At 39.8% G+C, this 27,506-nt stretch overlaps 1 pseudogene across 1 annotated transcript; it reads left to right on the top strand.

Moving 5' to 3' along the window:
• The first annotated feature begins 3,996 nt into the window (after positions 1 to 3,996).
• On the top strand, positions 3,997 to 4,556 carry LOC308241856 (cofilin-1-like; annotated as a pseudogene). The gene has a single exon. The product of its transcript is annotated as a cofilin-1-like (transcript).
• The last annotated feature ends 22,950 nt before the right edge of the window (positions 4,557 to 27,506 follow it).

Here is a 27,506-nt window from a genome sequence, read left to right on the forward strand (position 1 = left end):
CACCTCAGGCGGCCTGGCCGGCCCCGCCCCCGTTCCTGTCACTCAACCCTTCCCGGGCTCCTGGAGGACCGCGGATCTCTCACCCGGCGCTTCCCTCGGCCTGATTGGCCCATCCTGCCTTCAACCCCGCCTTCTCCCTAGGGACGAGGTCGCCGGGGAGACCAGCGCTCGGGTTCTCATGACAACCGGTGCCTTGGGCCTGGCTTTCGCGTCCTTCTAGCCAGAAGCTCAGGTTGATGGCCTCGCGCAATGTTCTCAGCCCCTGCAGTACGGACTCCCAACTGTAGGCCAAGTTGAAAATGTACCAGACCGCCCCCACACTTCCAACTTCAGACACGGAACTTGAAGGCTCTGGGGAGTGCGAGGGAGAGAGAAAAATGCCTCACTGAGTGCTCTTCCCCTATCGTCCTAAAGAACCCCTCCCCCCTCGCCCTCTCTTGCCTTCAGCCTTGTTTCCAAATTCTCACCGGGCGGATTTGGCTTTGAAAGGGTGAGGAGGAGGAGAGAGATAAAGAGCAGGGCTGTGCCTGTTCCCTGCAGCAATATAGCCTCTTGGAAATGGCGGGGTCAGGAAAAACAGCTCCGAGAGTTTTCCCACAGCTGTAAAGTGATCTTAAAGGTGTGGTGGCAGCACTTGTCAACCCCAAATGCCCTCTAGAAAACGCTAATTCTCATATTTTTGAAAAGAGTGTGTAAGTTTTTGCCGTTATTTTTCCGTCTGAAACTAAAAATCTTAAAGTTTAAAAATTTAAGTAAAACATTTAATGTAATCTATATATACAAAACCCTAATATGCAGATAGACCAAACTGCGGAACAACCAAACAACTGGTCGCTATGACGTGTGCTGACAACCAGGGGGCGTGTGCGGAACATGGCAGGCATCAGCCATGGCGGATGGTGGAGCAGCTGAGCCAGGGCACAGGTTGCTGTCATCTGGGTGAGCCTCTGGTGGTAACTGAAAATTCTTTGCTCCCACACGCCTTGGTCCCACTGGTGCTCGCATCTACTGCCGGTCCCAATGGCTCTGCGCCATCAGAGGGTTCGAGGGGCAACTGCCTGCCCTGATCACCCCTGAAGGCTTCTCCACCTCCCCCTGCTTCTGAGGGGCTATCGGGGCAGCAGCCGCGCTTGCACCTGCTGATGGCAGCAGGAGCGGGGCTGCGGGGCAGACGGGGGGGGGGGGGGGGGGGGGGGGGGGGGGGCACGGTGAGAGGGGCCGGGCAGGGGCATGGAGGATGGGCCGAGTTCCACCCCTGTGCCCACCACAGCCTCGTGGCCCACAGTTTCTTTCAAGGTGCACGGATTCATGCACTGAGCCCCTAATCAAATAAAATAAAAAACATCCATTTTTCTATGTAGGCACTATATGTTACAATGTGGCAAAGGTATGTCCTAGTAGCTATCCCACTCCTGCAAGCTAAAAGATTTGGGTTTCAGCAATTTACAAGGAAGTTCTGCTAAATTCATGAGAAAATGGTATCTTGTCATTTGAGTTTCAATTGTTTGGTTTTATTCTCATATATCATAGCTAACCTGGTCCATTTTGGGGATAAATGCAGTCTTGGACCCTTGGTGTTGGGCCCTAGGCAAATCTAAACTTCCTGGTTGGCTCCAAAATGGAGAGATCTGAGACAAAGAGCTACAATCCTAGGTTCCCTAGCCCCTGAGGCTGATGTACATGTATGATGAATGAGGGAATTAATAGTAATGGTTTACCTTTGGCGAGCATCTGCATTTGCATTATCTCATTTACTAAATGAACAACTGTGATGGATGTCTTCAGTGAGATATGCCTTGCAAGTATGCAGTGAATGTATTTGCTCACAGTGGTAAACACAATGAGAAATGCCCAGCAGAATTTTAAGATAAGGGCCCTGCCCTCAAGGAGCTCACCACAAAGCCTAAAAAAGAAAACTAGCACTCTTTGAAACAATTGGAGAACAATTATAGCTAGAATGTATAGCCAAACTTTAAATACAGTAGCAAATGAAAGTCTGTGGTATGTGTAATAAACTGGATTAGCCAGATTATGGGAGAAGGAAATTTAAACTGGGTTTTGAAGTAGGTGGTGGGATAAATGAAACAAAGATGAGGAAAGACAGTTGCAGGAAAGAATATAAAACTGGAGAGCAGCAGCAGGAATACAATGGTGGAAGTAAATAATAGCGAGGAGACCTGAACTGGAGAGAGGAAGGCTTGGTACTCATTTCCCAGCCCTTCTCCATTTTCTGAAATAGGAGTTTTTGTGTGTTCTGGTTCAGGTGTCAGGCTGAAAAGATAGAGAGGGTGAGGTAGGTTTGTGAGAATAAAAACCTTCATGGAACATCTGCCTCTGTTTGCCACTGAAAGTTCATATATTTATTGGAAAGGAAAGCAATGTCCATAATACTTGGAATAGCTTGGAATTTATGTCAGAAAGAAGATATAAAGAGTATGGTGTTGGAAATTGTTACAAAAATAGACAAACCATAGTGTTGTAAGCATCTTTCTTTTTTTTCTTTCTTGTTTTTTATCACATTATTTTAAAAATTATTTTAACATCTCTGAAATTGAGATGTATCTTACAAGGATAAGATTCAAGAGCGTCTTAGCATCATGCCGTTCAATTGGCAGTAATTATTTTTATCTTAGTGGACATAAATATGACTTACAATCAATAGCTTCTTAGATTCAATATCACATAGTATATTGAACCAGGAGGTTACAGTTCATCGATTTCCAGTTGGGGAACATGCCCGGGTTGTGGGCTCAATCCACAGTGTGGGGTGTGCAGGAAGCAGCCGATCAATGATTCTCTCTCATCATTGATGTTTCTATCTCTCTCTCCCTCTCCCAAATAAATAATTTTTAAAGAGTAATAAAAACACACATAGTGTTAAATATGAAATATCTATAAAACCTTGAAATGGAAATGAAAAATAAGCATTTGGATATATCAATTTAGACATCAGAAGAGAGACTTGAACTAGATTTAGAAATGTGGGGCCACACTGTGAATGAGGTTCCTTTGGGGGGAGTATAAAGACTAGAGGATCAAGGTTGCAGTTCTGAGAAATCTCAACAAGTAGAAGTTGAGAAAGAAGAGCTAACAAGGACTCGTATTTGTTTTTGTGTTTATTGTGTCCATGTAATAAACACCTAAACCTGTAGAGAATTTTTATGAGTTTATTTGAGTCCAAACTAATGACAATTGCTGGGAAGCAAGATCTGAAATACTCTCCTTTTCTTTCTTTTTTTCTTCAAGGTCATTTCAAATGGTTGCCTTCAAAGCTTTTTCACCAACAATCCTTCAGTTTTGTATGTTTGTTTTTTTTAAATGGCTATGATACCAAAACCTGAAAAAGAGTACACAAAGGAGAAATCTACTGGTTAATCTCCTTTCAGATATAACATAAAATTAAAATACAATATTAACAAATAGAACCTAGAACTACATTACAAATGATATGCCAATTGGCCTTTGCCAATCTAATAGGTACAAAATGCTATCTCGTTCCAGGAATAATTTTCAATTCTATTATGAGTATCTTTTTTAAAAAATATATTTTTTATTGATTTTTTACAGAGAGAAAGGAAGAGGAATAGAGAGTTAGAAACATAGATGAGAGAGAAACATCAATCAGCTGCCTCCTGCACACTCCCTACTGGGTATGTGCCCAAAACCAAGGTACATGCCCTTTACTGGAATCGAACCTGGGACCCTTCAGTCCCCGGGCCGACGCTCTGCCACTGAGCCAAACCAGTTAGAGCATGAGTATCTTTTTGTATGCTTACAAGCCGTTTTATTTTCTGCTACCAAAAATATTCTCCCATGTTTTCTTCTAGAACTTTTAGGGCTTTGTTTTTGCCCCCCCCCCCTTTTTTTTTAATTATTATTTACATGGAATTTATTTTGGTGGTAGCAACAGCTACCCAGCTGTTCCCAAAACCTTAAAAGAATTTGTAAATTTCACTATATAAAATATGAAGCTTCTACATAGTAATAAAAACAATCATGGGTTCAGTCGTATCCCGGCAGCAGCTGCCGCAGCGCTCGTCTTTCCAAGCGCTTCTTGCCATCTCCTTTAGCTTCCGGAGACATGGCTGTGGTGTGGCTGTCTCTGATGGAGTCATCAACGTGTTCCATGACGTGAAGGTACGGAAGTCCTCGACACCAGGGGAGGTGAAGAAGCGCAAGAAGGCGGTGCTCTTCTGCCTGAGTGAAGACAAGAACATCATTCTGGAAGAGGGCAAGGAGATCCTGGTAGGTGATGTGGGCCAGGCAGTAGACGACCCCTAGGCCACCTTCGTCAAGATGCTGCCGGGCAAAGACTGACGCTAAGCCCTGGATGATGCAACCTATGAGACCAAGGAGAGGAAGGAGGAGGACCTGGCGTTTATCTTCTGGGCCCCTGAGTCTGCGCCTCTTAAGAGCAAAATGATCTATGCCAGCTCCAAGGATGCCATCAAGAAGAAGCTTACGGGGATCAAGCATGAATTACAGGCAAACTGCTGCAATCTGGCAGGGAAGCTGGAGGCAGTGCTGTCATCTCGCTGGAGGGCAAGCCTTTGTGAGCCCCCTCTAGCCCCCTGCCTGGAGCATCTGGCAGCCCCAGACCTGCCTGTGCGGGGCGGGAGGGGGCGTTGCAGACTGCCCCCCTCCTGCCAGAACGGAGGGGCTGGGGGATCCCAGCAGGGGGAGGGCAATCCCTTCACCCAGTTGCCAAACAGCTCCCCACCCCCTGGACCTTCCTTCTCTCTCCACTCCTGACGGTTCTGGCCTTCCCAAACTGTTTTTGATCTTCTAATTCCTCTTGGGTTGAAACAGACCAAGTCCTCCCACCCCAGGCACCCCATTTTTGGAGAGGGCCTGTATTTTTTTTAACGACACCCCTAATTGCAACCTGTTCCTCCCCCCACTTTCCCATGCTGCCAACTTCTAACCGCAATAGTGACTCTGTGCTTGTCTGTTTAGTTCTGTGTATAAATGGAATGTTGTGAAGATAACCCCTCCCCACGCTGCCTGGTTCCCCTACCCTTTCCACCTGGTGTGGCCACTCATGGAAGCAGGACCAGTAAGGGACCCTTAATTTAAAAAAAAAAAAGGGGGGGGGGGAGGAAAACAACAATTAAAAGCCTCACTTAATTAAAAAATAAATAAATAAATAAAAATAAAAACAATGATGATTAGGAAATTTACCAAAAAAAAAGAAATCCAGAAAAGCAATTAATATTTGAAAGTAAAACAAGTGTATAAATTAAAAACAAAAATGAACTATTACATATAACTATCAAATTAGAAAAAAATTTTAAAGCCATAATATCTGCTATTGGTGAAAATATGTGAAATAGGTAATGCCCCATGATTGTTGGTAGGATTATAGGTTGGCTTATTTCATTTGGGAGAGCAATTGCCATGTTTTTCATAATTCATAATGTTTATATCCTTTAACTTACTACATTTTAGAAATTTGCACTAAATAAATATTTACATACATGATCAGAGATATGATCAAGAATATTTATTGCAGTATTATTAGCAATTATAATATTAAAAATACATCTCTATAGTAGTAAAATGCTTACATAAACTGTGGTCTATTCATATATATTATTTAATGATAAAACCACACAGCAGTACAGCATGATCTGATTATTGTTCTAAAGTTCATATATTGGCAATATTCATACTGCTAACAATGGTTTCTCTGAGGATTAGAATTACAGAAAACATGCCATTTCTGAATTGTTTCTATTTAGAATCTTTACAAGCATGTGTTACTTTTGTTATAAAAGGTCAGCATAGATTTTTGCTACTAATAGTAAAGCAATCAGATAGCTGACCCATAACACAAATTTAGTTGGGCTCCCAAGTGGCCCATGGGCCTCAGAATGTTAATCTTTTAGGGGCCATACTTGTCACACACTCTAAGTCAGGAATATTTTATGTGGGACCCATAGATCACCCCATAGTGGACCAGTTAAAACTATATTCCAAGTATGTGTGTTTCTGTATTTTTCTAGGGAGATGAACTATATGTTTCCATAAATTCAGATAAGGGTTTATATTTCTCCAAAATGTTAAAATTGTGTTCTTTAAATGCCAATTGTTTACAAATATCACTTTTACCTCAAAGGTTGAAATGAATTCTGGGCTAATTTAATCTGTAACTAGCAATGTTTTCCCAGGCGGCTTCTTGTGTTCATCTCAATGTGAAATATTTGTATTCTGGCTTGTACCAACTATGTTAGTGTTTTCCCCTCTTTAAGCCCAGAAACATGTTATCCTTTCTTGCTTACAGAGTAAGGACTATGATGGGAACTTTGCCCAGGTGAGAGCAGAAGCCAGATAAGTAATCCACCAAAACATGAGCAGGTAATTGGAGCACAAACTCTGACAAGTGCTTAAGGAAGACTTTGTGAGGCAGTGGTAACACTTCCAAGTAAACCAAGAATTAGCTAGGGAAAAAAATGCAGTGATGGAAACCAGATAGGACTACAATTACCCTCAGGTCCATTGAATAAACAGGTTATTTTCTTTTGGAGGTAGCTGAACTCTCTTTAAAATGTGAGAATTCCCCAAGGATGTAGAGTTACATGACAGCAATGGCTCAGATAAGTCTAAATGTTGGGAGGCAGCCTGGTAGCTCAGGACAATGAAAGAGGCACAGCATCTGCACTCTTATGACCCACGTACAAATCTTGGCAAGCCACTTAACTTCTCTGAGCATCTCTTCCTCATTTATAAAGTGAAGGAAATAAGAATAGCTGGTAATGTTCTTTCAGTATTCAACAGGATTAAATATGTACGTGAAGACTATAAACTTTAAAGCATTATTTTTTAAAAAATATATTTTATTGATATTTAACAGAGAGGAAGGGAGAGGGATAGAGAGCTAGAAACATCCATGAGAGAGAAACATCGATCAGCTGCCTCCTGCACACCTCCCACTGGGGATGTGCCTGCAACCAAGGTACATGCCCTTGACCGGAATCGAACCCGGGACCCTTCAGTCCGCAGGCCGATGCTCTATCCACTGAGCCAAACCGGTTTTGGCTAAAGCATTATTTTTTTAAAAAAAAAAATCAAGCAACAACAATATCTATACAGATTTTTGGAATTTGTGTTGTAGACTAAATGAGAAAAATTATTTTCAAATAATTTATTTTATTCTGAAGAGAAACTTAAAAATATTATTAGGCCTGGCCAGAGTGGCTTAGTGGTCACAGTTTGATTCCCAGTCAGGGCACAGCCTGGATTTTGGGCTCGATCCCCAGCGTGGGGCATGCAGGAGGCAGCCCATCAATGATTCTCATCATTGATGTTTCTCTCTCTCTCTCTCTCTCCCTCTCCCTTCCTCTCTGAAATCAGTAAAAAAAACAAAACTCTGACCTCCTGGTTCATAGGTCAATGCTCAACCATTAAGCCTCATAGGCAGGGCTACATTTTAAAAAATATATTTATATATATCTATTAGGTACCAAGGCTAGCTAGTCCCAGGAAAAGTTAAGTGAAAAAATTTTAATTGTGGTGCTTCTGTAACTTTCACTTTCTTTGTCAATCAAAGATTCTTATCTCTTTTCCAATTTCCCCCTACTGACTCCAAACTGACCAGGGCTTGTTAGTTACTCTGAATAGGGCTAGCAGTCAGTTAGACCCGTGGTCGGCAAACTGCGGCTCGCGAGCCACATGCGGCTCTTTGGCCCCTTGAGTGTGGCTCTTCCACAAAATACCTCGGCCTGGGCGAGTCTATTTTGAAGAAGTGGCATTAGAAGAAGTTTAAATTTAAAAAATTTGGCTCTCAAAAGAAATTTCAATCGTTGTACTGTTGATATTTGGCTCTGTTGACTAATGAGTTTGCCGACCATTGTGTTAGACTAAAAGCATTTATCTACTCCTCTTTGATTTGCTAGGTGCCTCATGGCTCTACCTGAACCAAAATATTTCTCCTGAATATTCTTCTGCTGGAAATTTTCACTTTTAGTCACTAATGAGTTAAACTCCAAAGGTGTTAACTTTAGAAGGTCAAGGTTTAAATTCACTCTACCTTCCAGCTTTCTCTCTGAACATTAGTGTAGATAGGTTTATCAGATGAGGTAGTTGTCACTTTAAACCCTGAGGGCAAGAGATACTGGAGAGGTAAATTTTAATTAATGACGGGGAAGGAGGAGAGAGGGAAAACTAGTTTCGGTATGAGTGGAAGAGAAACAGGGAAAGAGTGCCATTTGATGGGGAAAAGTATGCCGCATGAGGTTCGACCCTCAGGGCGATGATACCAAGGGAGAGGATCAGGAAAGAGTATGTAGTACTAAAGGGGTGTGGCACTGAAATCAAACTGCCTAATTCACAATTTTTACTAGGGCTGTTTCTGTCTGACTCATTTCTACTACTTGCCCTGGCAAGTTACGTAACCACCTATTCACTTTGGATGAAGGGAGTATGGCACATAAGCATAACCCTTCTGTTGTTTGAAACGTAGCCATGTTTGAACATACACAGAGTAATTTAATATGAATATGCTGTCTTCTAAATTTGACCTACAGGGACTTGCCTTAGGGTTCGTGACTGCTAATCTTGACCTTTTTAAGTGTTCTCAGACATGGAGGTTAAATCAGAAGTTAAGCTTTCTAGTTAATGTTCTGTTTTAAAGGGGATGATTTCACACTGAGCGAGCTGCTGTGCAAGAAAGTTGATCATTAAAGGCTTTAAGTGCAGTTGGAATGTTAAATAAAACAAAGTATTACTTCATGAAAATTTTCTTAAAAGCTGAGTGCCTTGATTTTTGCATTTTTCTCTATAATGTGTAATAGAAAACTTGGGAGGAAAATGGTCTTATCTACAGAAACTATCAGTTTAGGGCCAAATCCAGACTGATGACATTCATATAAATGGGGAAAAATGCTTTTTATAATCACGTGAAGAGAGAAAATATGTCAAAGAGTTGAAGATGTTAGTATGAGTAGCTCTTCAGTGCATCTAAAAAGTTAGAGAACTATAAAAAATTATACACATGTAGCTGAAGTATTTTGTTTTTACTAAAAACCTATCATGCATTTACTAGCCAATCTTTCCTTAGCCAAGGCCATCTGACTATGAATCTGCAGTTTAGAGTTCCAGGTTGTCTTTTTCACATAAACCCTTCCCAAGTGCAAAATTTACAATGTTCTGTTTTGTACATTTTGTAAAGGAAACCTAGAACTAGAGAACATGTGTAAAAAAATTTGAGTTTAGAATATTTCTACATTTGTGTAATATATTCCAGCTTTCTTGCCCCATGATAATTTGTGGCAATAATTTATCTTTCCACAATATTCAACTCCACTTTTTAAAAATTGTGGTAAAACAGGCTCTGGCTGGGTAGCTTAGTTGGTAGAGCATAGTACCCATACACTAAGTTTTCAGATTCGATCCCCATTTAGGAATGCATAAATTAGTGGAACACAAATCAATGCTTCTCCACCACCACCCCCTTCGCCCACTCCTCTCTCAAAAAAAAAAAAAAAATCAATTAAAAAATTGTGGTAAAACTCATATAACATAAAATTTACCACTTCAGGCCCAAGCTGGTGTGGTTCAGTTGGTTTCACATTGTTCCATGAGCGGTCACTGATTTGCTTCCCAGTCAGGGCACATGCTTCCAGGTGGACTTGACCCCCTAGTAGGGGCATGCAAGAGGCAGTGCAGGAGACAGCCAATGGATGTTTCTCTCCCTCTTCCTCTCTGTAAAAACTCAATAAAAACGTATTTTTTTTTAAAAAAAAAAAAACTTACCACTTTAGCCATTTTTAAATTTCAACTTCATTTTCAATAGGAAAAATATATTTTGCACTTATTTTTAATAAAGTATATAAAAATTAAACTACCTAATTACATTAGCAATAATAACTCACATTAAGAGTTTGAAAAACTAAAACAATTGATTTTTATGTAAGCTTCATAAAGACAGAATTTTTGTTTTATTCACTTCTGTGTCCTTAGCTCCTAAACAGTACCTGTCACATAGTAGGTACTCAGACACTATTAAGGGAATAAATGGCTCTTGGTAATAATTATAACTCAGATGGAGGAAACATAAATGTGCAGTATACTATGATATAGCCCACAGGTAAGTACTAAGAGACCACAGCCATTTGTCTATGTGTTTTATAGCAGGAATGGAGAACATCAGTTAATCTAGTGGTTTGACTAAGTGGACATCATTTAGTAGAGCTTCTATTTTATTTTGAAAAATGCCCATATAGTGCTAGTGTTTAGCAGGCCTTATACACAATACATGTTCTATAAATATCAATCTTTGTTTATGTTTGGTTGATTTCTCTTTTCTTAGTATATTTTTATTGATTTCAGAGAGGAAGGGAGTGAGCGAGAGAGAGAAATATCAATGATGAGAGAAAATCATCAGTCAGCTGCCTCCTGCATGCTCCACACTGGGGATTGAGCTGCAACCTGGGATTGTGCCCTGATCAGGAATCAAACCATGACCTCCTGGTTCTTAGGTCGACGCTCAATCAATGAGCCACGTTGGTGGGCTGGTTGGTTGATTTCTTTATTCTTTATATATATATATATATATATATATATATATATATATATATATATATATATATCTTTATTGATTTCAGAGAGGAAGGGAGGGGGAGAGAGAGATAGAAACATCAATGATGAGAGAGAATCATTGATTGGCTGCCTCCTGCACACCCCCTACTGGGGATCAAGCCCACAGCCTGGGCATTTGCCCTTGGCCAGAATCGAACCTGGGACCATTCAGTCCTCAGGCTGACGCTCTATCTACTGAGCCAAACTGGCTAGGGATGACTTTTTTATTCTTGTTACTTTGCTGAGGGAAGGGGAGAGAGAGAGAGCAAATAGGGAGGAGATTAAGAGGGAGAGAGAGAAGAAAAGAGGAAAGGCAAGGAAAAGAGCTTTTATATAGTTTTCATATTCATACATAGTCTTAAGAGTGTGAAGGGCAAAAGAGAGTTTTCTAACCTCTCAAAACAGTTACTAAATTAAATTCAAAGAAGAATAAACTCTATTCCCTTTGATCAGAAAATATATTTCAATTACTCAGATTGCAATAAGCATTCTCTTGCTTTGTTGTTTGAATGATCCCCTTTCTCTTGTCTAGTTCTCTTAATGGGAAAGTCTTCTCAATACCATGAATGATAACTTGAATTAAATGAAGAGTTAAGTTAGCCACAAACCTCTGTAGGCAAAAATCACTATCTTTAAAACTTGCCAGCTTGAGGAATGGACTGGATTCCAATTACATTAATAACAAATTTAGCTTCATCTGCTCTCATAGGACCTCCAGACTCCTGAAAATTTCTCACCTACTTCCCGGATTTCCAGGATTCCTCAAGAGATAATTCACTTGTGCTCTGTAATGTTGGGCTTTGTTGTTGTATTCAAACGTTTCCTGAAAATCAAGTGCCTGAACATCACTTGCAGTCAGAAGCTTGCCACTTCCACTGCTGCTGATACCCTCCATGAGAGAAATATGGTATCAAGGGGTTGTCTCTCAGTGCTCCGAGCATAGCTGCCCACCAATGAGTCAGAGGTGGGCTGGGCCCAACTGCAGAGGGAGGCCACAGCTGTGCTTTTGTCACCGGTTCTGGAAGCAGCACTGTTTGTGTTCATTATTAGATCACAGCTTCTGCAGAAATTAACTATTTTAAGTGAATGGAGGTGAAGGAAGAAAATCATGATGCCATGCTTTTCTTTTACTGTCATCATCCTACACACACACACACACACACACACACACACACACACACATTCACTCAACACTCACACACATACTCTCTTACACTCACACACATACTTTTTTCCCGTTCTTCAGCCAAAAGTAAAAGTACTTCTATGCATAAACTCATTCAGATAGATGCCTTTTCAGCACAACCAGACTCTAATAATCAGAATATTTTAGGAAGATGCAGTGAGTGGGTACCTTCTCTTTAAGATAAGAGCGCTATCTTATAACGATAGTCATTTATTTACTTCAGGCATCTGACCATGTTTTTTTTTTTTCAGTAGAGTATGAACTCTTTGAAGGCAGTGCATCAAAAAGGCTTCAAGTACTAGAATATCTGAGAAGCAGCAGCTTAAACAGAAAGGATTATTTTCTCACATAAGAAACCACGTGTTGCCAAAACCGGTTTGGCTCAGTGGATAGAGCGTCAGCCTGTGGACTGAAAGGTCCCAGGTTCGATTCCGGTCAAGGGCACGTAACTTGGCTGCGGGCACATCCCCAGTGGGGGGTGTGCAAGAGGCAGCTGATCGATGTTTCTCTCTCATCGATGTTTCTAACTCTCTATCCCTCTTCCTTCCTCTCTGTAAAAAATCAATAAAATATATTTTAAAAAAAAAGAAAGAAAGAAACCACGTGTTAAGGCAACTACTTCTGAATTCCAAGCCAGGGTCATTGCAATTCTCTTTGCCTTCCTCATGTAATCTATAAAAGGACTGCTGCAACACCAGATATCTGATTATCTTTTAAGACGAAAAGAAAGATGGAAAAGTGTGGTGTCACCCTTGGTTGTTCACATATTTATATACCAGAGGCCTAGTGCAAGAAATTCATTCCTGGTGGGGGTGGTGTGGGGGGAGTGTCCCTCAGCCCGGCCTGCACCCTCTCCAATTCGGGACCGCTGGCTCCTAACCTCTCACCTGCCTGCCTGCCTGATAACTCCTAACTACTCTGCCTGCCTGCCTGATCGCCCCTAACTGCCCTCTCCTGCCGGCCTGGTCATCCCTAACTGCCCTCCCCTGCCGGCCTGGTGGTCCTTAACTGCTCTTCCCTGCCAACCTGATCACCCATAACCGCCTCTGCCTCAGCCCCTGCCACCGTGGCTTTGTCTGGAAGGATGTCTGGAAGATATCCAGTCTAATTAGCATATTACCCTTTTATTAGTATAGATAACTTTTCCCAAAAGATTTTGCTCCAGTACTCTTTCACCTACATATAATTGGCCAGAATTGTGTCCTCCTAATTACAAGGAAAGCAGGAAAGAGAGTAGTTAGCTTTTCTAGCCTCTAGTGCAGGCAGGCACAGAAAACAGCGTTTGGAAATATATATTGGTTTACGTAGGCAATCATCAGTGTCTAAATTTGAATATCACCAGCAAGGGGGTACTACAGGCAAAGTTAAGGTTCAGGGGACGATGATTGTAAAGTGAGCAGGTTATATGAATAACTTTTTCTATGGAATCTTTAAGTAAACAAACAAAGACTATATAAACTATGTCAAGTTAAAACAAAATTTTTAATGAATTGTTTTTTAAAATAATGTAATATTTTCATTAAATATATTAATTTTTAACATCACCTAAACAATTGTATTAAAAACATGCTCAACTATGGCCACAGCAGTAAGATTAAAATATAAATATAAGTCAACTAAAATGCAAAAATCTTATAAAAAGGGATTACATTTTATGTAAAATATCATTGGTTTCTCAGTTACTATAGAAAGTTTCCTATCAAATTACTAATATTTTCAAGGTCCATCAGTTTAGTTCCCAATTTCTTTTTGATGGTCATCAGTGCCAAGCCACTGCCTCTCTCTTCCCCCACAGTGTCATATAATTGTGTTTTTTTAGATGACACAGATGATTATTCCAGTCTTGCTCTAGTTATAGATTAAGCCAAGTAAAATATAATAGCTCTAAGGTACAAGAGGTCTATTTTGGAAGGGAAAACAAAGAGCTAAAGTAGCTAATTTGATATGATCATCAATGAAGGTAAAATTTGTATAGTTTTGGTAAAACCAAATTTCTGAATTTATATTTGCATGAAATGTGTAAGAACTCTTGTTTAATCCTGTTTCATACTACTATTGTATTCATTCTCTGAAAAGCATGTATTTATATTAGTTATATGGCATCTGGCCCTTGAAAAAATATTTTATACTGTACTTCTAAAAATATAAAGAAAAATGTATTAGCTAATTTACCCTGGACTTTTAAATTTCTTCTTCCAAAAATGGGTTGTTTTTTACTTTGAAAGAGCTAGAGATTACTTCTGGCTTATCTTTTCCATTCTTTCATAAGTGAATTTGAAATTTGTTATTACTTTCATGTTTACAGATGATAAATATTTCTTGTATTTTTTAAGACAAAGAAAAAAGCCTATAGATTCATTATGAAGCTCCTGATAATTCCTATTATACTTGGCACCTGACTAATAATATTTTAACAGAAAATAAATTCCTCTTTGGGTATCAATTCTGCATATAGCTTCATTTACATGCCACCTCAGTGTTTGAAGATATGCATGAACAACTTACCATGTTTTCATAATTTCTAGAAACTTATCATTGCCAGCTAATAGCAAGCAAGAACATGCAATTAAACTATTATGTTGTGTTTATTTATATTAATAATGTTTTTAATTAATATTCAAAGATGCATGAATATAGATTATATAAAAAATTTCATGTCCTTATACCTATCTTCATCAAAAAGCAGCAGACGTACACATAATAACAAACAACTGAAAGAAAGATAACTTGGCTATGCAAAACTGAACAAGAATAAACATACAAATTTGTTCAGCCAAAATGCCCGCTGGGAGGATTTGATATCACTGAAATATCATTGATGGAATTTTGATGAAGTGCTTACTGTTTTTCTTTGTTTTTGTTTTCCTGCTTGTGAATATACATAATTTCATGCCACAATCTTGTTTTAATTTTCTTAGAGGGCTAATATAATCTGTATTTGACAGTTTTTCACCTTATTTCTGATAGCACATTATTATTTTTTTGCCTATGGAAGGTTAAAAGGGGCATATACATGCCTTCTTTGCTTATGGTAGTTATTTAGTAGATATTTAACTTCAAATTATTTTACACATATTGAATTTTTTCCCCCTCCCCATTTGGAGGCATGCAGCTGATCTTTCCCTTTCTGTAGACTTTTAAAAAAACAAAAAACAAACAAACAAAAAAACCAACTGATGGTGTGACCCTGGACAAATCACTTTAGCCTCTTTGTGCCTCAGTTTCTTCATTTATAAAATGGGTGTTACCCCCTAGATGGTTTTGCTCAGTGGATAGAGCATTGGCCTGCAGACTTAAGGGTCCTGGGTTCGATTCCAGGCAAGAGCACATGCTCAGGTTGTGGGCTTCATCCCCTGTAGGGAGCATGCAGGAGGCAGCCGATCAATGATTCTCTCTCATCACTGATGTTTCTCTCTCTCTCCCTCTCCCTTCCTCTCTGAAATCAATAAAAATATATTAATAGTAGGACCCCCAATACTCTTTAATAAAACAAACAAACAAACAAACAAATAAGTGTTACAACAGTACCTATCCCATGGAACAATAGTTCTAGCTTAGTGTCTGAGACAAGGTTGTGTCCATATACCTTGAGAAATTTAAACAGACGTGGTGCAGTGCCTTCTGAATGTTTGCTAGGTCATCTTCGTGTTCTGGGAAGCATGTTGAGTCCATAAAAGTCAAAGTAATTTTTTTCTCACTTGAAATAGAAGAGGGCTAGTAAATTTAATGTTTACCTCCACAAGGATTATATTAATTTGGAATAAAAAACCATTCATTAAAAAAACCATTGACCATAGAATAGTCTATGGACATAGAATAAGATTTTCTCTTGGAAAGAATCTTTTTAAAAATATATGTTTTTATTGATTTCAGAGAGGAAGGGAGAGATAGAAACATCTATGATGAGAGAAAACCATTGATTGGCTGACTTCTGCACACCCCAAACTGGGGATCCAGCCCACAACCCAGGCATGTGCCCTGACCAGGAATCAAATGGTGATCTCCAGGTTTATAGGTCAATGCTCAACCACGGAGCCATGCCGGCCAGGCTTTTGGGAAGAATCTTAAAAGGGCCACAGAGAACCTAAATGTCCATAGGTAGACAATTGGTTAAAGAAGATTATACACACACACACACACACACACACACAATGGAATATTACTCCGCCATAAAAAGAGTAGAATTTTACCATTTACAACAACAATTTTACCATTTGTGACAACCTAGAGGGTATTATGCTAAGTGAAATAAGTCAGAGGAAGACAACTACTATATGATTTCACTTATATGTGGAATATGAAAAGCAAAATAAAGGAACACAGAAAACAGAAACAAACTTACAGATACAGAGAACAAACTGATGTTTGCCAGGTGGGAAATGGATTGAGGGGCTGAGTGTAAAAGGTGAAGGGAGAGAAAGAAGTACAAATTGGCAGTTACAAAATAGTCACAGGTATGTAAAGTACAGTATAGGGAATATAAACAATAATATTGTAATAACTATGTTGGTGCCAGGTGGGCAATTGTCTTATTGTGGGGATCATGTCGTAGTTATATAAATGTCTAACCACTATGTTGTACATCTGAAACTAATATAATATTGAATGTGAACTGTAATTGAAAAAAGGGGGCAGACCTTGGAGAAACTCACACTCTCCTTTGCTTTCACAGTTCCAGGCCAAGTTAGCCTGACTGCGAAGCCCTGTGAGAAAGGGTGTTCTTGGGTTAACTTGGGGGATGGTTATCTGCTGCATTTTTCATTCTCTCCTCTATCAAGCCCCCATTCTGAGCGCCACTCAGAGAAATGAGCTGTTCAGGTTGCATAGGGTTGGAATATGGGAAATAGGTGGTGGAGAGATAGAAGGATTTAATTATTTACACAATTCCAAGACTCTTAGCTTACCATTAAAATCTTGTTGAAAAAGATTTTATTGTATGAGATTACTTAGATTTTTAGCATTTGTTCTACTATCTTTGACTGTACTAAAATGATATTCTTTAAATATGAGAAATTAAAATACTACATAAAGCAGCATATTATTTAAAATGTAAGTAATTGTTATTTAGCAGTACAGAAAATGATACAAAATTCAATCAAATTAAAACTACTGATTTATTTTTATGCAAGGGATACTGTTAAGTTTCATTATGAATTTGTTTTCAAACATACTGTTTGTTAAATGATACATTTTCTTTAAGTTGGCCTCACTAGAGACTTTTTAAAAACATATAAAGTGTACACCCGATTTAAAAAATATTTTTCTTTTAGTGTACCTGAGAATGGAAAAACTTTAAAAATTATTAAATGATTATTATAGTATGGCATACATAGAGAACCTTAGGCAGGATACCTGAGAAGAAAAAGTAGAGGTGGGGAAGATTCATGCAGAAGATTTGTTTCTCTAAGAGTCAAGAGTGAGATAATCTACTGGTCCAATGTATGGCTGTAGTGATGACATAAACGAGGCATCTCTCTTCCTCTTCTCTGCCGAGTACCCTGTTAAAGATATATTGTTATTGGCACAAGATATTGGAAGTTGTGTGAATTTCCAAGTTAGATTTGTATTTTCTATATGGATTTTTAAACATTATGTGATATTTGTGACTTTAAAAAGTTACTAAGAATAGTGTCATCTTCACTTCACTTGCTGTCAATGTTTTTAAAAATAGCTTGTTACTCCACTATGAATTTTTTATATGTAATGATGGAGTTGGTAGTCTGTCATTGTCTAGTAAAGTATTTTTTCTTGTTTGCCTATAATAAGGTCTGAAATAGCTTTTCGGTTAGGAATCTGGATCTTCAAGATTTTCTGTCTGAAACACTTTATTAAGTTGCAAGTTGGAACTTGATGTGCAAGATGACAATCAAGATAAAAGTTCTCTCTTTTTTATTTTTTTAAAATATGTTTTTATTGATTTCAGAGAGGAAGGGCGAGGGAGAGAGGGATAGAAACATCAATGATGAGAGAGAATCATTGATCAGCTGCCTCCTGCATGCCCCCCACTGGGGATCGAACCTGCAACCTGGGTATGTGCCTTGACCGGGAATTGAATGGTGACCTCCTGGTTCATAGGTAGATGCTCAACCACTGAACCATGCCGGTTGGGTGGCAATATAGGTCTTTTTTATATTATTATGCTGGGTACTGGAAATTCAGGCTTTTAGTTTAGGGAAATTTTCTTGTAATATAATTTTATTAATTCCTCTGCCTGTCCCCCACCCCTCCAATATCTCTGCTCTCTCTTTGTGAAGCTACCCATTAATCATATGCTGAACCTCTATTTTTCTTATGCCTCCTGCTCCCTGCCTTAATTTTATGCTTTCCCCTATATTTTCTGAGAGCTGTTAAAATACCATCTTTGACCCAGATCACTGTAATTTTCAAACTTTACTGACTGAAATGCACTATGGTACAACCTTGTTGGAAAACGACTTGATACTTTCTTATAAAGTTAGACCCAGCTTCATGGAAATGAGACCTGTGCAACTAATAAGGCCTCATGCTCAGAAAAGCCCCATGCTTGCTTAAATGTTCTGCTGTTGCTATCTTGAAATTCTAAATAACTTTATCTTTGAACTTGGGTTTTATAATTAAAGTTTATTGGAACACTGGAACATGCTCAGTATATCTGCCAGTACTTGTTGTCTCATTAGAATATAGTGTTCAAGATGTTCCATAAACATAACTCTAGTACACCCATGATGCATGAGTGTTTATTGGGACTCAAAGGTAGTACAGCTACACTGAGCAGGTTACATCTACACTGAGTAAGCAGGGACAGACAAACCCCAGAGGCTACATTTTCTGCTTGAGCCAGAATTCTTTCTAATGTAGAAAAAAGGCAATGGCAGTCTAAGAATCACTTCTGTTACTTCCCAGTATTTGCCAACCACTTATGCTGAAAATGATGATGCCAATAAGCCCAAAGTAGAGAGTGTTGGTAGAATACGATGAACTAGCCCTGGCTGGGTAGCTCAGTTTGTTGGAGCATCATCCCAAAGTGCCAGGGTTACAGGTATCATGCCAGGTCACGGCACATACAAGAATCAACAAATGAATGCATAAATAAGCAAAACAACAGATTGATGTTTCTCTCTTCCTCTTTCTCTCCCTTCCTCTCTCGCTCTAAAAAAATAAAAAACAAACAAACAAACAAAAAACCCCAGCCCTATCCAGTTTGGCTCAGTGAATAGAGCGCTGGCCAGCTGACTGAAGGGTTGCAGGTTCTATTCCAGTCAAGGGCATGTACCTCAGTTGCAGGCTTGATCGCTGGCACTGGACAAGGTGGGTGCGGAAGGCAACCAATGGATGCCTCACATCCATATTTCTCTCTGTCTCTCCCCCTCCCTTCCACTCTCTCTAAAAATCAATGGGAAAATTATCCTTGGGTGAGGATTAACCAAAAAATAACAAATAAAAAAAAGATGAAGTAAACAACTGTGGTGTTTCCACTGTTTTGGTAAAAGCAAAATGCATATGTACATATGAGCTACAAAATATTAATTGTATATTTTAACTAGAGGCCCGATGCACAAAATTTGTGCAAGAGTAGGCCTTCCTTCCCCTGGCTGCCAGCACCGGCTTCCCTCCAGCACCCAGGAACCGGGCTTCCCTGGCAGCCCCGGCTACATCCAGAAGGTTGTCCAGAAGGACGTCCGGTCTAATTAGCATTTATTATTATAGATTATTATGTATGTTAATTAAGTGCTCTCATATTTGCATTTCAAACTGCCTTTGCACAATATAAAGATGAATGCTGAAATTTGGGCTAGTAATTTAAATTTAAATTTTTTCATTTCTTAAAAAAATATTAAATAACAAATAAATAAATAAATAAATACATAAACCACCATGGCAAATCAAGAGTGACTGAGGAAGAAAGGAAAAAGCTTTATAGTTTAGTATTTAAAAAATTAAATTTATCGGGGTAACACTAGTTAATAAATATATGATTTTTCAGATGTACAAGGTTATGATTCAACATTTGTGTGCTCTATTGAATTCTCTTCACCCAAAATCTGGTCTCCTTCCATTACCATATATTTGACCCCCTTTACCCACTTTACCCTCCCCTCACCCTCTTCCATTATGGTAACCACATTCTGAAGTCCATATTTGTGAGTTTGTTTTGCTATTTTGTTACTTTTGTTTTATATCCCACATCTGAGTGAAATAATACAGTTTTTGTTCTTTTCTGTTTATTTTACTAAGCATAATACTCTCAATATTAATCCATGTATTTTTAATGACACTTTTTCTGTTGTTATTTTTAAACCCTCACTTGAGAATATTTTTTCTATTGATTTCTAGAGAGAATGGAAGGGAGGGAGGAGAGAGAGAGAGAGAGAGAGAGAAACATCGATGTGAGAGAGAGAGAGAGAGAGAGAGAGAGAGAGAGAGAGAGAGAGAGAAACATCGATGTGAGAGAGACCTGCAGCTGAGGTACATGCTCTTGACTGGGAATCAAACCCAAAACCCTTCAGTCCACAGGCCAACATTCTAACCATTGAACAAACCAGCCTGGGCACTTTTTCCTGTTTTTGGAGTAAGAAGCCTGACACATTATACAGCTGACCTTGTATACATTAATTATACATTTAGATTACATGCTTAAAGACATATAAATTAAATTATACACTTACCATATGACCAAGAAATCAATTGTTGAGCTTTAATGTAGGATTACTAAGAGATATCCAGCCAGATATCCAAGATATCCCACAATGCACATGTAGCATTCTGGGAGTTAAGTGACAAAACAGGTTAACTCTCATCATTCAGGATTCTGATTTTTAATTTAATTCACCTGTTTTTAGTATGACACTCTAGGCCAGTGGTTCCCAACATGTGGCACACACCCCACAGTGGGGCAATTTGATCTTTAAGGGGGCAATTTGAGAATGAGTTATTAACAGTGAATTTTTTGCAATTTTTATGGTTCTAGGGGCATCATATATAGTATATAAATATATATTGAGACATATTTATGCATTTCAGTATTCTATTACATGTTTTGAAACTTTATTGGCTATTTTTTCACATCACTTCATATTATTATTATTATTTTTAACAATTTCTTAATGATTTCTTCCTCAGTACTTCAACTGTCCTTTTGTTCTTTTATTTTTTCTTTCATGAGTGCCATGTTCTTTGGAAACTTATTTAGACCAAGTTAATGGCCTTTTAGGCTTCCTCCTCATGAATAGGAGTTCACTTTTTGAATAATAAGAATTATATGTCACAGGGGGTGGGGGGCAATCAGGATTTTAGAGATGCTTAGGTGGAGCATGGCCAACAAAAGGTTGGGAACCACTGCTCTAGGTATAATCTTTGCTTAGTGACCTCAAGCCCAGAGTTCCTCTAGTTTAAAAACTGCAATAAACCTCCAGTTGTTCACTTCATGAAATTGCTAGGAGCTGGGGGATAGAGGGGCCTAATTTTTTCATTCAGACTTTTAACCAAGTATCTTACTGAAGCTCTGTTGGCAACCCACCTTTTAGAGATAGTAGGCCCCTCCAATTCCTGAGAGTTTCCAAGGTTTTGCCAAATTAAAATTAATTAGTTTGCTTCTTTTTATTTTATTTCAAATACAAGCAAAAGTTTACTTAGAAAGTTGCATAAGTAGAAGTGAGTCAACTAGGCTACCATGGACTCAGGGAACATGTTACATGCCCTTGCAGCTTAGGATAAAGAAAATCTGTCTAGGGGGAGGAGCAGGGGAGAGGTGTGGGCATGCTCCCAGAGTGCAATGCTTCTTAAAAATATATATATATAAAAAAGATTTCAATTACAGTTGACATTCAGTATATATTAGTTTCAGATGTATAGCATAGTGGTTAAGTATTTTATAACTTATGAAGTGATCTCCCTGATAAATTTTTCACCCACCTGACACCATATATAGTTATTATAATATTATTGACTCTACTAGAGGAGTGGTGCACGAAATTCGTGCATAGTGCGGGGGGGGGGGGGTGTTGTCCCTCAGCCCAGCCTGAACCCTCAACAATCTGGGATCCCTCAGGGGATGTCCCTCTTGCAATCTGGGACTGCTGGCACCTAACCACTCACCTGCCTCATTGGCCCAAACCACCTCTGCCTGCCTGCCTGATGCCCCTTACTGCTCCTGTGCTGGCCTGATCACCCCTAACCACCTCTGCCTGCTGGCCTGATTGCCTATTCTAACTGCTCCCCTGCTGGCCTGATCACCCCCTAACTGCTCCCCTGGCAGCCTGATCACCCCTAACTGCCCTCCCCTGCTGGCCTGATTACTCCTAACCACCTCTGCCTGAGCCCCTGCCACCATGGCTTTGTCTGAAAGATGTCTGGTCTAATTAGCATATTACCCTTTTATTAGTATAGATTCCCTATGCTGTACTTTACATCCCTATGACTGTTTTGTAACTAACAATTTGTACTTCTTAATCCCTTCATCTTTTTCATCCAGCCCCTCAACCCCCCTCCCATCAGGCAAACATCAGTTTGTTCTCTGTATCTATGAGTTTGTTTCTGTTTTGTTTGTTCATTTATTTTGTTTTTCAGATTCCACATTGTAAGTTAAATCATATGATATTTGTCTTTCCCTATCTGACTTATTTCACTTAGATTAATATCCTCTAGGTCCATCCCTATTTTTAAAAATGATAGGATTTCATTTTTTTATGGCCAAGTGATATCCTATTATATATATGCACCACCTCTTTTTGAAAAAAAAATATTTTTACTGATTTCAGAGAGGAAGGGATAGGGAGAGAGATAGAAATATCAATGATGAGCTAGAATCATTGATTGGCTTCCTCCTGCACACCCCACATTGGGGATCCAGCCTGAAACCCGGGCATGTGCCCTGACCAGGAATTGAACGGTGATCTCCTAGTTCATAGGTTGACACTCAACCACGGGCTGGGCCCACATCTTCTTTATGCATTCATCTTTTGATTGGAGTAGTTAATCCATTCACATTTAAAGTAATTATTGTTAGGTATTTAGTCATTGTCATTTATGGTTTTTCTGATTGTTTTTGTAATTCTCTGTTCCTTTTTTATTCTCTTGCTTTCTTTTCTTATAGATTGATGACATTTTGTAGTGTTGTGTTTGGATTCCTTTCTCTTTATTGTAGATATTTGTTTTGTGGTTACTATGTGCTTCTTATATACCAAGCTATTTTATGGCAGTTATTTTAAGTTGATGGTTGCTTAAGTTTGAACACACTCAAATCATACCATTTTTACTCACCCTCTACGTTTATGTTTTTGTCATTATTTTTTACTCCCGTGTGTGTGTTTGTGTGTATCTCTTAATTTACTATTGTAATTACACATGACTTCCCTACTTTTGTCTTTTACCATTGTACTAGTTTTAACGTTGGCTGATCCACTGCTTTTCTAATGGCTTTGCCTTTGTCAGGGGAATATTTTTTCTTTGCGCTATTTTCTTAGTCATATATTTGATTTTTTTCTTTTTTTCTTAAAGAAGTTCCTTTAAGATTTCTTGTAATACTGGTTTGGTGGTGATGAACTCTTTCAACTTTTTTCTTTTCTGGGAATAGTTTGCTTCTTGACTTTCCCAGGGACAAGCACTTTCAACTCCTCTTGTTTGCTAAGAAGTCAGTTACTACTTACTTTGTCATATACTTTCTAGCTTTCAACTTATGTTTGACAATTCTCTCTGCTATTTTCTCTTCTTTGAGGTTTTATATTTTTAAAAATCCCTTTCCTGCCATTATTTTGTGATGTTTTGTTATTGGAAATAAATATATTTAAAATTTGGATATCACTGCAAATACTTTTATGTTTATTTTCTATACACTTATATCACAAAAAAATTAAGTATTTTATTCTTGTATATAAGACAAAACAATTTTTTAAAAAATAATCCTCACTTGAGGATTTCTTTCTTCCTTCCTTCCTTCCTTCCTTCCTTCCTTCCTTCCTTCCTTCCTTCCTTCCTTCCTTTATTCCTTCCTTCCTTTTTTTATTTTCTGCAAAAAGCTTTATTGTTTCATTTGGTCCAATGCATGGAGAGGGCTTCAAGATGGTTAAAAGAATAGCTAGTAGTTTTGAGAAGAGGCTCAGGTAAGAGCCAGACACCAGGGGACTGCAGAGAGGGGCTGGTGCACGAAATTCCTGAAAGGCCTCTGGGCTCCAAAGTTGTGCTTGAGGATGAGCCTTTTAAAGGGATACTTGCCCAGCCCAGCCTGCATGCTGGCCATCCTACGGATGTTCATCAGGTGATCGCCCATCTTCTTGATGAGTTTCAACTCCTCACCCAGGAAGTGGTTCTCAAGGAAGTCACAGAGACGAGGGTCTGCGCGGGTAGAACCCAGGGCATGCAGCTCCAGAAGGGCCTGGTTAGGTTCCTCTCCAAGGCCAGGGTGGCTTCCATGGCGTCCTGAGTTTTTCCCACTCATCTTGAGAAGGTTTCAGCACATCCTGGAAGAGAACGAGGCCAACACACTTGCTTTCAACTTTAAGAGATGCTCAGCACTCTCGCGCTTCTTTTCCACCAACTCGTGGAAGAAGTGGCCCACACCCTCAAGAGCCACATTGTCAGGGTTGAAATAGAAGCCCAGAGAGAGGTAAGTGTGAGAGGCCCAAAGTTGCAGGCAGGCCAGGGGTTGACCGCAGCCTCCACCTTGGTGGGATAATTCTGATGAATTTGGAAGCTCGTGATTGTTTGGCAATAGGAATTAAAATAGAACATAACAACAACAACAACAAAACGGTGTGTTGGCTGGTCCCAGAGGTGGTTCTGAAAGTGGTGACTGGATAAGACACAGGAGAGTGGCTAGAGGCTGGAAGAAGGGGTGTCCCTGGGTCTGTTCTGTCCAAACACTGTTGGAGCAAGTGACAGATCCGGGACCACTGAGAGCACTGCTAAAGGGTATTTTTCTATTGATTTTTAGAGAGAGTGGAAGGGAGGGGGAGTGACACAGAGAGAGAAACATCTCTCACATCACTGGGTTATCTCCTGCACGTGCCTCGATCAGGGCCAAGGATCAAGCCTGTAACCAAGGTATGTGCCCCTGACCAGAATCGAACCTAGGACCTTTCAGTCTGAGTGCCACAGCTCTATTCATTGAGCCAAACTGGCTAGACAATGCAACTTTAACAAGTGAATGGTGAATACACTAAAGGAAGGACAGGCTCATAGAAATAAGAGAACATAACAAGAACCCATGTCCATAGAAGGAAAGAGGTTATAGTACCCTCTCAGTAGAGATCTCCTCACAGAGCACCATCAGGTAGCTTGTTATAATTTGAATTGGGGTTTATGGTAGGGGTATAGAGTTGAGTCATCAACACCTGAAACTAATTATGTCTAATCCCATCTGAGTATCTTTTTATCTGAGGACCTGAACTGACCATGGGTGACTAAAGTTCCCCACCAACCACCCTTGGTGACCCTTCTGCCCATTCCCCTTGTTTTGTTTACTCCTCGTTAGCTTTTCAGACTCTTTCTGATGCCATTTACTCCCAGCAGTTTGCTTTGGGAGTAGACCAAGCTGACTTCTGAACATTATACCAGGCTGACTTAGGTGTTACTCCCCAATATTTTCATAATAATCAGAATTCTCAAGTTATATCCTGTCACTGTATTTGCCACATTATATTTTAATTGTATCTTTAATGATTTCAGAGGTTATCATACATTTTCTGGAAAGTTTACAGTTAGTAAATATTTTAGGCCAATTGGCAAAATCAAGGATATTATGTAGGTCTGATACTGTAACTGGAAAATCAATGGGTCTGTGCTGCCTATCACTACTTGAGCCAATTAAGTAGAGACAGGGTTGATGAGCATTTATTCCAATACTGCCAGCAGTATGGGAGAGCAGCAGGTCATCCACAAAAATCTGCTCTGCAGCCCCCCCATAAACTAGCTGCTTATATAGGGTAGTACAAGGATTACATGGGAAAGTGGGGATTACAGGCATGGGGAAGTAGGAGGCTGGAGTGGGACTCCATTGTTTGGGCAACAAGGTCATTAATCTTTCCATGATGATAGGCAGTTCTTAAATGAGAATGGACCTCATCCCAAGGTTGACTCCCAGGTCCAAGGTTGACTCCCAGGTCCTGGGGGGCGTATAACTCCCAGCCAGGTCAGAATGTCCTTTCTGTAACCAACACAAGGCAGTCATGGTTAACAGAGCATCCTAATATATAAAAACCCTGGGTCTGTCACGACCGGAGGCTTGACCAACCGGAAGTCAGTCCTACAGTCAGCGCTGGGTTGCCATGGCTGCAAATCAGGTCCAGAGAGAGGCCTGAAGAGAGAAGCAGGGTCTGATCTGTAGCCTGTGTGGCAGCTGTTGATCAGCACGTGCCTCTCTCTTTCTCTCCCAGTCTGGCCAGCAGCCGCACCTCCATTTTTTTCCAGGCCTCCACTGGAGCTGCTGATCAGCCCTGCCTTTCTGATCAGGACCCGTTGACAGGCCCAGAGGTGCTGACTGGCATAGAAACTGACCAATCAGAACCAAATCTGGGTCAACTGTGAGGAGCCAATGGCTGCCTAGGAGGTGGAGCTTTTGATGCTGACTGGCATAGAAACTGACCAATCAGAACCAAATTGTCCAGCAGAGGAAGGCAGTTGGGGGTGATCAGGCTGGCAGGGGAGGGCAGTTAGGGGTGATCAGGCAAGCAGGCAGGTGAGCGGTTAGGAGCCAGTGGTCCCCGATTGGAGAGGGTGCAGGCTGGGCTGAGGGAACCCCCCCTCCATGCACAAATTTCGTGCACCGGGCCACTAGTGTTTAATATTTTCCATAACCATAGCTAGTCCCCAATATTCTATTTTTGCCCCTACCAATACTTTGCACACACCATGAGAAGGCAAGGTTGCATCCTACTTTGGGCTCATCACGAGAAGGCAGTGTTCTTTGAGAAAGACAATAATGCTGGGAAAAATAGAAAGCAGCAGGGAAAGAGGAAGACCAAATATGAGATGGATTTGGCTCAGTGGATAGAGTGTTGACCTGCAGACTGAAGGTTCCCGGGTTCAATTCTAGTCAAGAGCACATGCCTGGGTTATGGCTCAATCCCCATTAGAGGGCATGTAGGAGGCAGCCGATCAATGGTTCTCTTTCATCATTGATGTTTCTCTCTCTCCCTTCCTCTCTGAAATCAATAAAAAAATATATTTTAAAAAAAGAAAAAAAAATAGAAGCCATAGGCATGAGGCTACAGGAGCTGAGAAGTATTGTTGAGACTAAGACCTTGTGGACATCATTCATTCAGAGAATCACCAAGAGTAGGCGCTAACTCAATGGTATGTAACAACAACTTATATAATAAGAAAGGAAATAAATTTCAATTTTATTTATCTTTTTGTTAATCCTCACCCGAAGATATTTTTCCATTGATTTTTAGAGAGAGTGGAAGGGAGGGGGAGAGACAGAGAGAGAGAAACATAGATGTGAGAGAGACACATCGATTGGTTGCCTCCCACAAAAGGCCTGACCAGGGGCAGGGATCAGGCCTGTAACTCAGGTACGTGCCCTTGACTGGAATCAAACCCGAGACCCTTCAGTCCTGGGGCTGATGCTCTATTCAGTGAGCCAAACCAGCTAGGACTTTAGTTATTTTTTATTGACAAAATTAAAAATATAATAAAATTTAGTACAATTTTATTTATAACACAGATAAACTGATCAGGAGAATGTAATTCTTTTGGAGAGGATAACAATTCTCTTAATAATGGTTCAAAGTTAGTGTGCCCATTCATCAAATTGACTGCAAATGTT

The sequence above is a fragment of the Plecotus auritus genome (assembly GCF_963455305.1).
Source record: "Plecotus auritus genome assembly, chromosome: 1".
NCBI classification, from domain to species: domain Eukaryota; kingdom Metazoa; phylum Chordata; class Mammalia; order Chiroptera; family Vespertilionidae; genus Plecotus; species Plecotus auritus.